The 12,122-nt window shown below is 39.5% G+C and overlaps 1 protein-coding gene and 1 long non-coding RNA gene across 3 annotated transcripts in view; both read right to left on the reverse strand.

Moving 5' to 3' along the window:
- Nucleotides 1-890, reverse strand: part of LOC118765354 — a 10,257-nt gene extending 9,367 nt beyond the window's left edge. Inside the window, exon 1 of the long non-coding RNA XR_005001190.1 lies at nucleotides 881-890. This is a non-coding gene — a long non-coding RNA (uncharacterized LOC118765354). The remainder of the gene's footprint in view (nucleotides 1-880) is intronic.
- LOC115217286 (dynein heavy chain 12, axonemal-like) overlaps nucleotides 1-12,122 on the reverse strand; it is a 432,620-nt gene that overhangs the window by 57,811 nt on the left and 362,687 nt on the right. The gene's annotated exons all lie outside the window — the stretch shown is intronic.

Here is a 12,122-nt window from a genome sequence, read left to right on the forward strand (position 1 = left end):
GAACCCGGAACCTTGTGGTTCGTAAGCAAGCTATTTACCACACAGCCACTCCTGTGCCTATATATATATATATATATATATATATACATATATATATATTTTACTGGGGAATGCCAGTTTATGGGATTACCCTGGGTTTCCCATCCATAAAGGGTTTAACTTTATGGTGTATCATCAGACCCAAAAGCCTAAGAGTCCTTAGACCTCTTTAAAATATGCTGAAGAGGTCTTAGGCCAACATGTTTTGAAGTCTGACAATATACCAGTGTGCTAATGATTCTGACATCTTGCTGAACAATGAGATGGTTGGATAATAGTCATGGTCTCATTTTACCAGACTTAGGAACACAGGCCAGAAATTGTAATGATGGCTGCTTCAGACAGGACCTTATGGGGCAGGTGCCTGAGGACTCTACCCCATGAACCTCTTAAGAATAATGGGTAGAGTAGATGGATGGATAAATTATTATATCATTCAAACCTGTATTGTTTAACCCTTCAGCCTTCAGCTTTCTTAGTGAAATCATCATCATCAGCAGCAACAGCAGTGGAGGCGCAATGGCCCAGTGGTTAGGGCAGTGGACTCACGGTTGGAGAATCACGGTTTTGATTCCCAGACCGGGCGTTGTGTGTGTTTATTGAGTGAAAACACCTAAAGCTCCACGAGGCTCCGGCACGGAGTGGTGGTGACCCCTGTTGTACTCTTTCGCTCCAACTTTCTCTCACTCTTTCTTCCTGTTTCCTGTCCCCGACTTCCTACACAACCGCTGAGCCTGGATGCGCATTCATCCATCCGTCGATGCTCTGTGTCGGGGGTTGACCTGCTTTCTCTTCTGCGGGTCTTACGAATAGCATAGGACCACATTTCGGACCACTCAACAGTAGCAGCAGTGTCATTTAACATCCCCCTTCCATGCTGGCATGGATTGGATGATTTGACAGGGACTGGGCTGGTAGGAGCCCACACCAACCACCTGGCAGAGTGGGCTGAGTGCTCTTTACATGGCACCAGCACAGGTGAGGTCAATTTTGGCTTGGTTTTTACAGCTGGATGCCCTTCCAAATACCAACTACTTTACAGTGTGGACAGGATGCTTTTTGTGTAGCATCAACATTGACAGGGACACCAAATAACTTACAAGACAAAGATCCTTTGAGAGGAGAGGGGGCATTGGAGGAGGAAGATCTTATGTCAAATGATGAACGGTTCAAGTGTAAAGGAATATAATGCTTATTTATTCGTTGTTTAGAATTAATTTTGCATTGCCTTGTAGCTTCTAGATTTCGATGATGTAACTGTATATTTTTAGAATGACATTGTAAGGGAGGTGTGAGGGGTTGGATCTGGTTAGTTTTAGCATAAAATACATAGAATATTGGGGCTGATTATGGCTGGTTTAAATCCTAATAAGTTAAACTGTACAGTAATTCCTAAAGAGAAAAGTAAGAATTTTTGAAGACAACATTTATGAAAGCAAATTTTGTGATAAATGTATGGGAAAAATTAGTGTTATGTATATGTTCAAGAAATGGAGTTCTTTTGGATCAAATGTGTAGCATGAACAGGGAATGTCGATGAGATGAAAGAAAAAATGGAAATCAATATACATGGTTTGTAAACAGGTAGAATTAGACAAATGTAAATCAATGCCTCGTTCAACTGAAATATCTTAAGACTATCACAGGCACAAATATGGCTTGATGGTAAGAAACTCGCTTCCTAACCACATGGCTCTGGGTTCAGTTCCACTGTGTGGCATCTTGGACAAGTGTCTTCTACTATAGCTTCAGGCTGGCCAAAGCCTTCTGAGTCGAATTGGCAGATGAAAACTGAAAGAAGCCCTTTGAATATATGCATGTGTGTGTGTGTGTGTGTGTGGTGTGTGTGTGTGTTTGTGCCTGTGTTTATCCCTCTCCCCCACTGCTTGGCAGCTGGAGTTGGTTTGTTTATGTCCCTGTAACTTAGCAGTTTGGCAAAAAAAGACTAACAGAATAAGTATTATACTTGAAGAAGAAGTACAGGGGTCAATTTGATCAACTAAAGACTCTTCAAGGCAGTGCCCCAACATGGCCAAAGTCTGGTGACTGAAACACGTGAAAGATGAAAGATAAGACTATCTGAAAATGATTCCACTCCTTTGTTGGTCTGAGAGTGACCAAAATGAAAGACTGGACAGATTGATCTGGGTTGAGGTACCAAAGAAAGGTTGGAAACAAAACAGTTCCTTCTGGCAGCTGCTGCTGAACAAAGACACAGAGAAAAACAGCTTTGACTTCTGCTTATATAACTAATAGTAGCTGGTTGTGAGGTACTGAACTCTGATTGGTCCGATATACTGGTTGAAAAAGGCGGCGAGCTGGCAGAAACATTAGCATGCCGGGCAAAAGGCTTAGCAATATTTTGTCTGTCTTTCATCCTTTTGGGGTCAATAAATTAAGTACCAGTTGAATACTGGGGTCGATGTAATCGACTGGGCCCCTTTCCAAAAATTTCGAGCCTTGTGCCTAGAATAGAAACAAATATTTTGTTTGTCTTTATGTTCAGAGTTCAAATTCCACTGAGGTCAACTTTGCCTTTCATCTTTCAAGGTCGATAAATTAAGTACCAGTTGCATACTGGGGTTGATCTAATTGACTGGTCCCCTCCCCAAAAATTTGGGCTTTGTGCCTAGAGTAGGAAAGAATATACTAGTTGAAAATGGTGATTGGATTTAACTTCCAATGGTTGCATGAGGGCCACTCAAAGTTCATTCCACAAATGATCATGGAAAGAAAATGTATAAAGATGATGACAATGATAATGATGATGATGATGATGATGGTGATGGTGATGATTTCAAGCATATTTTTGTGTAGAAACCATTATTTTCATGTTGATAGTATCCTTGAATAATTTCTCTGAAAATAATTTATTCCATAGACTGTTATTTTTCATACTTATTCTTGTACGTTCACTCAGTCGAGTAATTCAATGACAGCACTCCCCAAATATTCATAGCCTTGTACCAATGATAGATATTAGATGGTGTTTCTAAGTAATTTCTCTCAGTAATTTATCCTATAAAATATGCTAATTATCTACATCTCATCACGTACAGTATTGTACAACTGCTGAGTAATTCTCCCATCTCTACTTTGGCTAGTACAGTGAAATGCATGTTTAGCAGAGATGGTCTAATGTGACTGAAATATCATCGTTGTCGTCATCATTGTCGTCGTAATCATCGTCGCCATCATCATCATTTAACATCCACTTTCGATGCTGGCATGGGTTGGATGGCTTGACTGGAACAGGTAAACTGGAATGCTGTACCATGTTCCAATCTGATTTGGTATGGGGTTTTTATGGCTGGATGCCTTTCCCAATGCCAACCACTCCAAGAGCATAACAGGTGCTTTTCACATGCCACTGGCACGGGGCACCATTTATGATACCGGTAACGGCCACGACTACAATTTCACAGGTGCCATTTACATGACACTGGCAATGGTCATAACAACAGTTTCACTTGACTTGATGAGTCTTCTCAATCACAGCATATCACCAAGGTCTCGGTCACTTGTTATTGCCTCAGTGAAGCTCAATACTTGGAGCTCATACTTCATCATCTTTTCCCTCACCACCATAAGGCCCAACGTTCAAAGATCATTTTGAAGATTATTTCAAAATATGTCCAGAATAAAGAAATTACTGAAGACGTGGAGATTTAGTGTCCTGTTAATGCTGTTTGGATTAGATGTACATGAATATTTGACTCTATTAGAGTTGTTTGATAACCCAAGAGCCAAAAGGAATTTAGGCTCAATGCCAAAAGGAAAATTATCACAGAATCTGATTTGCGCAAATATAAACATGTCTATATTCATTACTTCTAAAAATGCCAAACAGCAAAACACCGACTTCTCCGTTTCGATGTTTGTGATGACAATCTAACCCCCAAAGAATATGAAATAAATTATAAATCAACAGCATTTAATGTAAATGGCATTAGATGTTATTACAAACATCGACGAACATTCATAGTGCTGAGTTCAGGTGCTCCTGCGGGACCTGTTCTACTATGACAGAAGTAGTAAGAATCTGGACCTTTTACTCTCTGATTTATCTTCATTAGATCAGAACGCATTTCAAAAAACAAACGAAGGATCGTAACGAGTTGAAAGTGGAGTAAAAAGCAGTTTAATGGAATGAGGTGGAGAGAGGGAGAGAGAGGGAGAGAGTGCGAAGAAAGCGTTTGACTCTAAGAACAATTGCTCTTCCCACCATCATCTGATAGTTTATCCACAGCACCTACCCGCACAACAATAGGAAAACAGCAAGAAAAAGAAAGAAAATTATAAACGGCAACAACCAAAAAGAAAAAAAAAGAAAAGAAAAAGAAAAAGAAAAGATATACAAAGCAAAAGATGAAAAATGTTAGAATTTATAGATTTCCAATAAAACAGTATTCAAACTGTTTTGCTAGGAAGCATGGCTTGAAAGTTGCTTCTCTTAATGGAGAAATAACTATCAATGATAATAAAACATAGCTGGTCTCCTGTAATTACAAAGCTGTAGATTTAAAGACTAGAATCTCTGTTGATGGGAGTTACAGTATGATAATATGGTGCTTTATATGAAGAACTATGAAGTCTCCATGGAAACGGTATTTATGCTGCTCACAGTTCTAACAACGCACGCTGCTACGTGGGATGGTTATCCAGACAATGGCACCCACCGTTTGTTCTTCTACAATCTTCTTAGTATGCGAGCATTATTATCCACACGCAAACTAGACATGCACTGTTTGACTATGTGAACAGAGACTTAGAAAAATATTCTTAGAAATTATCCTTAAAAAAAAACCCATCTAAGGAAAGATATTCTGGACATTGTAGCTGTAGGTAAAAGAAAAAAAGACAAACAAACAAAAAGAAAACAAAAAATAAGAAAGGAAGCCCCGAGATGCTCAAGGCTAGAACACTCTTGATTACGGATTTGTTTTTTAATCAGGTTTGACTTGGGGCCTAAAAAATAATATCCTTCAACAGGGAACACGATAAGCTGGTCATCTTCAATAGAACCAACGCACAGTGACTGCATATCATCATCATTGTCATCATCATGACCACCACCACCACTAACACAATCGTCATTACTACCATCACCATCACCTTCACCACAACCATACCACCAGCATCACCACCACTAAAATCATCACCATCTGCCTTCTCTACATTCTTCTCCACTATTTCATCACCACCACCACCACCACCACCATCATCATTTTTGCATCTATTTTTCATGCAGGCATGGTTGGATGGTTCATCAAGGTCTGAATTCTTATTTGGAGTTAATGCCATCCAAGAGATAGGTCAAAGAACCAATCCTAACTCGCATATTTTGGTTTTCCTTTTGTTTTTTTACAGTCAGACACCTTTCCTTTCACCAACTGTTTTACAAAGTGCACTTGGTGCATTTTATCATGGCGCCAGCACTAAAGGGCTTGTCATGCCTTTAACAAGACTAAAGGATTCTCTCAACCCAATGTTATCTGAACTCATTCACCAAACACTTTACAGAGCCAACAGTGTTCCTTTTATAATACCAATGAAGTGTACCAGGTGCATTTTACTGTAGCTATAGTGGGAAATATCCTAACACTACACCATCAATACACAAATAACATACAGCTAAAGCTCTTATGGTTAGCTGACATCATTCTTTAACCCTTTCAATACCAACCCAGCTGTCTTTGTAGTACAAATGTCTTGTTTTCATAAGTTTTGAATTAAAATCTTCCACTAAGCCTTAGTCACAAGTTATGTTCCTAACACTAGCTTAATGATAACTAAGTAATTTTACAAAATTCTTTGTTATATTTAAAATTAATTGAAAGAAACACAGAGCATCTCAAAATAGATACGGCAATGAAAGGGTTAAGGAGCATAGGGCTGGTTTCCCAGTTTTCTGTGGCATATATATCCCACCATGAACAAGGTGCTGGTCTGTCATGGGATTACTCATTTTTGCCAGCTGAGTGAACTGGAACAACATGCAATGAAGAGTTTTGCTCAAGAACACAATGCATCGCCCAGTTCAGGAATTGAAACCACAATCTTACAATCATAAGTCCAATGCCTCAACCACTAAGCCATGCAAAGTCATACTAATGGACATCAGTTTATCACAGTAGTGAATATCAATGGAGTGAACATCAATTTGTTACACCAGGGGAAATCAATCTGCCATAGTAACAGACAACAATAGAGTCATTGAAGGAGTTTAGAATGACAAACTCTGCACCAAGGAAATTTACAAGAAACTTCTTACATGGTTGTAAAATTAGTTGAACCATTCAAGTTACACCTTAACTTAATTTTCTGACCCATGTATCAGCCCTTTCTATGTATCAGCCCTACAATGTTTCATACTTAGCCCACTTCTGTTCTTCCTTTTCACTGATAATCCTGGCAATTTCTGTAAAAACAAGCTCTACCATAGGCGCAGGAGTGGCTGTTTGGTAAGTAGCTTGCTAACCAACCACATGGTTCCGGGTTCAGTCCCACTGCGTGGCATCTTGGGCAAGTGTCTTCTGCTATAGCCCCAGGCCGACCAATGCCTTGTGAGTGGATTTGGTAGACGGAAACTGAAAGAAGCCTGTCGTATATATGTATATATATATAAGTGTGTGTGAATATGTTTGTGTGTCTGTGTTTGTTCCCCTAGCATTGCTTGACAACCGATGCTGGTGTGTTTACGTCCCTGTCACTTAGCGGTTCGGCAAAAGAGACCGATAGAATAAGTACTGGGCTTACAAAGAATAAGTCCCGGGGTCGATTTGCTCGACTAAAGGCGGTGCTCCAGCATGGCCGCAGTCAAATGACTGAAACAAGTAAAAAGAGTAAAAAGAGTACCTGTAGGCTAAAGAACTGATGCTGTTTTCACTAATAATACTGGTAGATCAAAGTGACTTTACAGAAGCCAGTTTAAACTAAGAACTTATGAGGATGATGATAACCAAGATGGATAAATGGAAGATGACATTTCTCTCAAGCAATGGTTTTACTATCAAGGAAAAGAATATTAAACCTTGAGCAGCATTTTAATAGTTATGAATTCTCTCTGTGTGTGTGTGTGTGTGCTTCATCAAAGTAGAGAAGATCTTACATTTCAGATCTAAATGATATATATATATATATATATTTATAAATTTAAGTCACAATATATGGCTTTAACTAATCCGGTGGTAATCATAAATCTAAGTCACAAAAAAACTCCTTAATGTATCATCCTACAAAACATATAGAATATATAGAATGATGATACATCATCATCATTGTTTAATGTCCGCTTTCCATGCTGGCATGGGTTGGACGGTTCAACTGGGGTCTGGGAAGCCAGAAGGCTGCGCCAGGCCCAGTCTGATCTGGCAGTGTTTCTATGGCTAGATGCCCTTCCTAACGCCAACCACTCCGTGAGTGTGGTGGGTGCTTTTTACGTGCCACCTGCACAGGTGCCAGACAAGTCTGGCAAACGGCCACAATCAGATGGTGCATTTTACATGCCGCCGGCACAGAGGCCAGTCAGGGCGGCGCTGGCAATGGCCACGTTCAGATGGTTCTCTTACGTGCCATCGGCACTGGTATCACATGCATACCTATATATATATAGTTATGGTGTATTCTGTTAAGAACGTAGCAGAGTACAGTATAAAGCTCATCCACCTTCAGATTTTACCCTGTGCTATCTAGTAGTAGTATTACATATACTTCCAGGTTTGCTGTTAGCTTCTATCGTGTGTGAAGAGATAATTGAAAAAAATTGGAGCCAACAAGGAGGAGTACAGTTGGACATTTATTTTCAATCACTACAATTGTTTCTATGCAATGTAGTTCTCCAGGCGTGCAGGTACTTGATTATGCAGCCGTTTCCCTGCATTATGAGATCTAGCTGTGTTTCCTCAGGCGATATTTAAATATTGTCTCCATAAGTTAAAATTCTCAGCTTCAAGAAAATCCTTTCTGTCTGTCAAGGCCTGAAGTTAGTAGAAGGGCCGTTGGTAAACTGGTTTGAATGTGTAAATATAGTGGGATGGTGATTCTGCTACTGTTAAAGTGGTTGCCATTTTAAAGGGATTGGCATTTGATTTCTTCGTCATTGTTGGTTACACATGTGATTGTCCTTAGCTGACCTTTAAGAATCAGCCACACATATACATCCATATATATACTATACACATACATATATGAATAAGCTAAGATCCTGGGGGTAATCATGGACAGGAAGCTCACATGGACAGAGCATGCTGTTTCCATATGTAACAAAATTGCATCACAGAGGACTGGAACTGCTACAAGAAATCATGAACAAGTTAGATACAGAAGGAAGAAAACATTGTCTACTAAGCACAGGACCGATGTATACATAAGGCCACCTGACCTCAATGCATGAGAGAGTTCTCATGATTATCATAATTAATGAAGTAGAGGCTAGCAATAATTTCACCATTAATAACGAATAACACAATAGAGAGAGGTTGTTATAATGTCAGTACTCAATAAGAAAATATAAACTACAGCATATTTGGAAATCACTGCTATTATGCACCTGCAGAATGAAAGAGGGCGCTGCAAATGGACTTGTGCTGCCACACAGGTATCAATATATGCCTTCTTGAAGGCGCTAAGCTGATAAAAACGTTACCACACCAGAAAAAGTGCTTAGTGGCATGTCTTCTGACTTAATATTCCAAGTTCAAGTGTCGCCAGGTCGACTGCCTTTCATCTTTTCGGGGTTGATAAAATAAGTACCAGCTGAGCACTGGGGTCAATGTAATCAACTTGCACCCTACCCACACACACAATTGCTGGCCATGTGCCAGAATTTGAAACCAATATATGCTCTCTTGATGCCCAATGTAAAAGCATATATATTAGACAATAATAGATCTCTGCACTAAAACCAAGGGTAGCTACAATCAGAATTATTTTTGTGGGTTGAATACAAGTTTTCAAAAGTCAAGTGCATACTTGCAGTGCAGTAAACCTTTGGTTTATTTAGAGAATCCCCCATCCATTAATCTTTTATGTTATGCTTAAAGGGTCCCTTGAATTATACAAAGGAATCATGTACACCATTGTATAATATAATTTTGTATGTTCACTCGTGGGAGTAACAAAAGAAACAAACTTTAAAATAATGGTGAGACTGTATTCCTTCATAAAGTGGTACAGTAGATCAAGCAAGAAACATGACAAGCTCTGGTTGTGGTGGTTTCAGCTTGGGTTGTCATTGGTTATATGTGCTCTGTTGTATTAATTCTTCTCTGGTGAAAAATGGCAGGAAACCAGCATAACTTGCCTTGATGAAAACCTGTCACCCCTCTGCTCATAGATAGTTTATTGCACCAAGTTATGGAGAAAGTAGGTTCCAGAGCATATACCAATTAGTTGTTTGAGAATGTATTATGTGCAATGTGATTGGACCTTTGAGCCAAATCCTGTGCAATACTCAACCAATCACAACACAGGACTCAACCCATGTTTAAATCTTACATGAAAGGTAAATCAACCAATCATTACAGATTAACACATTGCACCTATATAAGCCTGATATCTTTAATATAATATAATAGAAATTGGTCTCACTACAAATCCATTCACCTTCTCCACTCACTATTCTTGGGAAGGTCACTGGTGTAGAATTCTTAGGCACTTCCACTATAAACTCCTAGCAGGAGCAGCCATCATTACACTTTCCAGCTGGGTTCCAAACATGACCAACTAAGACAATGTCTATTATGCAACCATCTCATCCTCAGTCTACTTGGAGGTTTCCTGTCAGTAAACTCAGCTTGAAGGACCCATTTTTCAATTTTTCCCTGAGATATTCTAAGAACATGTCTGTAGTACCACCTGTGATCTCTCAATATAGGAAAGTAACAGCTCAACCAGGAGAGATTCCCCGATCTCAAAGCTATGCATCCTGTCAAGTAACTTTACTTTAGAAGAACCCCATTTCAGCTGCTAGTTGTCCAGAGGGGATACTGCCCATGACAACATATATTTTTTTAAACAAATTAACCACCATGGCCTGTAATTGGAACTTACTGCTGATGCCATGTATTTCAAGCAGTCAAACTGCATACTGTTTAATTACAAGGAAATGTAATTTTTTTTGGCATTTTCACAATATTTCATAATTAAACTTTAATAGTTAGCACTCATGCTATTTAAATATCCTCAAAACCATGTCAAAGATACAGAATAAAATATTTTCTCAAATAATGAAAATGTCCCACTAGCGGTGCATATAGTGAAAGTACTTGGCCTAGTGGTTAGGATATTTGGCTCATTATCGTAATGATCATGAGTTCAATTCCTGGCGGTACATTATGTCCTTGAGCAAAACACTTTCTTTCACATTGTTCCAGTCCACTCAGCTGGCAAAAATGAGAAGTACCTGTATTTCAAAGGGCCAGCCTTGTAACACTCTGTGGCATGCTGAATCTCCCTGAGAACTACCTTAAGCGTACAAGAACTACCCTGAGAACTACCTTAAGTGTACAAGAACTACCCTGAGAACTACCTTAAGCGTACAAGTGTCTGTGGAATACTCAGCCACATGCACGTTAATTTCATGAGCAAGTTGTTTCACTGATCAAATCACATGGAGCCTTTGTTGTCATAACTGACAGAGTGCCAGGTGCATATGGCAGTTGTTTGATGTTTACAATGAACCACTGGTGGTAGAGGTGATGGTTAACGAGTTGAAAGACTTAACTTACCCTTCAAGATCAGGAAATACTTGTCTCAATAAGTTGCTAATTCTCTAAAAAACCTCAAGGGTAACTCATAACCATATTTTTTTTTTTTTTCTTTACTACCTACAAGGGGCTAAACACAGAGGGGACAGACAAACGGATTAAGTCGATTACCTCGACCCCAGTGCGTAACTGGTACTTAATTTATCGACCCCGAAAGGATGAAAGGCAAAGTCGACCTCGGCGGAATTTGAACTCAGAACGTAACAGCAGACGAAATACCGCTCAGCATTTCGCTCGGCGTGCTAACGTTTCTGCCAGCTCGGCGCCTTCTCATAACCATAATCATATTGCTAACATATATAGAGGAGTGAAGATACAGCTCCCCAGCTTGCCAGCTCTGGTCAAACCGTCCAACCCATGCCAGCATGGACAATGGACATTAAATGATGATCACGATGATGATACATACGTGTTTGTGTGTGTATGTGTGTGTGTGTGCACATGTACTTGCATCTGTGTGTGAGTGCATGTGTGTGCATGTGCTTGTGTATATATGAATGTATGTGTTTGTATGAGTGTGTGTGCATGTGTGTATTCTCATATATATATGTGTGTGTGTGCATGAGTATGTATATGTGTGTGCATGTATGCTTGTGCATGTGTGCGAGTGCATGTATGTTTGTGCCAGTGTGTGTATGCTTGCGTATGCCTGTGTGCTTGTGTGTGAGTGTCTGTATATATGCTTGTGCGTGTGTTGGGGTCTACAGGGTGGGAGTGGGGGATCCTGAGTGTTTCTATGTGTGTCGGCGAAGGATGAGAGTCTACGAGATGTGTTTACAATGTGGCGGCAGGGCAGGAGGAAGGAGCAGTGGATGACATTGGCAGGAAGGGGTTACCACATTATAAATTTGAAAGACACACACACAAAACAAAACATTAAAAACCAAACACAAAGCCAAAACTAAAAATAATTCCACAAAGAATTGGTAAAAATCTTATACATAGACAGAGTTGTTGTCAAGTGGCACCAACAATAAAGAATATGATATGGGCATAAGCACGGCTGTCTTGGCTAAAACGGATATTAAAATCAGATATTCAAAAGTAAATTAGAAAAGAAAAGAAAAGAAAACAAAAATGTTACCCAAAATTTCATATTGACAAGATTTTGTCTCAAATTGAAGATGCTTTTAATATAACGCATATGCAAATTGGCAAAATCGTCCCAGAAAGATATATTTCTGCAGAGAAATACAAGACAGTTGCTGTATTTCTCAAGATATTACAGACAGCAAGGAATGGTAAAAGAAAGATAGAGATAGAGAGGGGGGAGGGAAAGAGCAAGTGTAAGAGGGAAGGGAGGAGAAGGAAGAG

Source organism: Octopus sinensis, linkage group LG11 (assembly GCF_006345805.1).
Source record: "Octopus sinensis linkage group LG11, ASM634580v1, whole genome shotgun sequence".
In the NCBI taxonomy this organism is placed as follows: domain Eukaryota; kingdom Metazoa; phylum Mollusca; class Cephalopoda; order Octopoda; family Octopodidae; genus Octopus; species Octopus sinensis.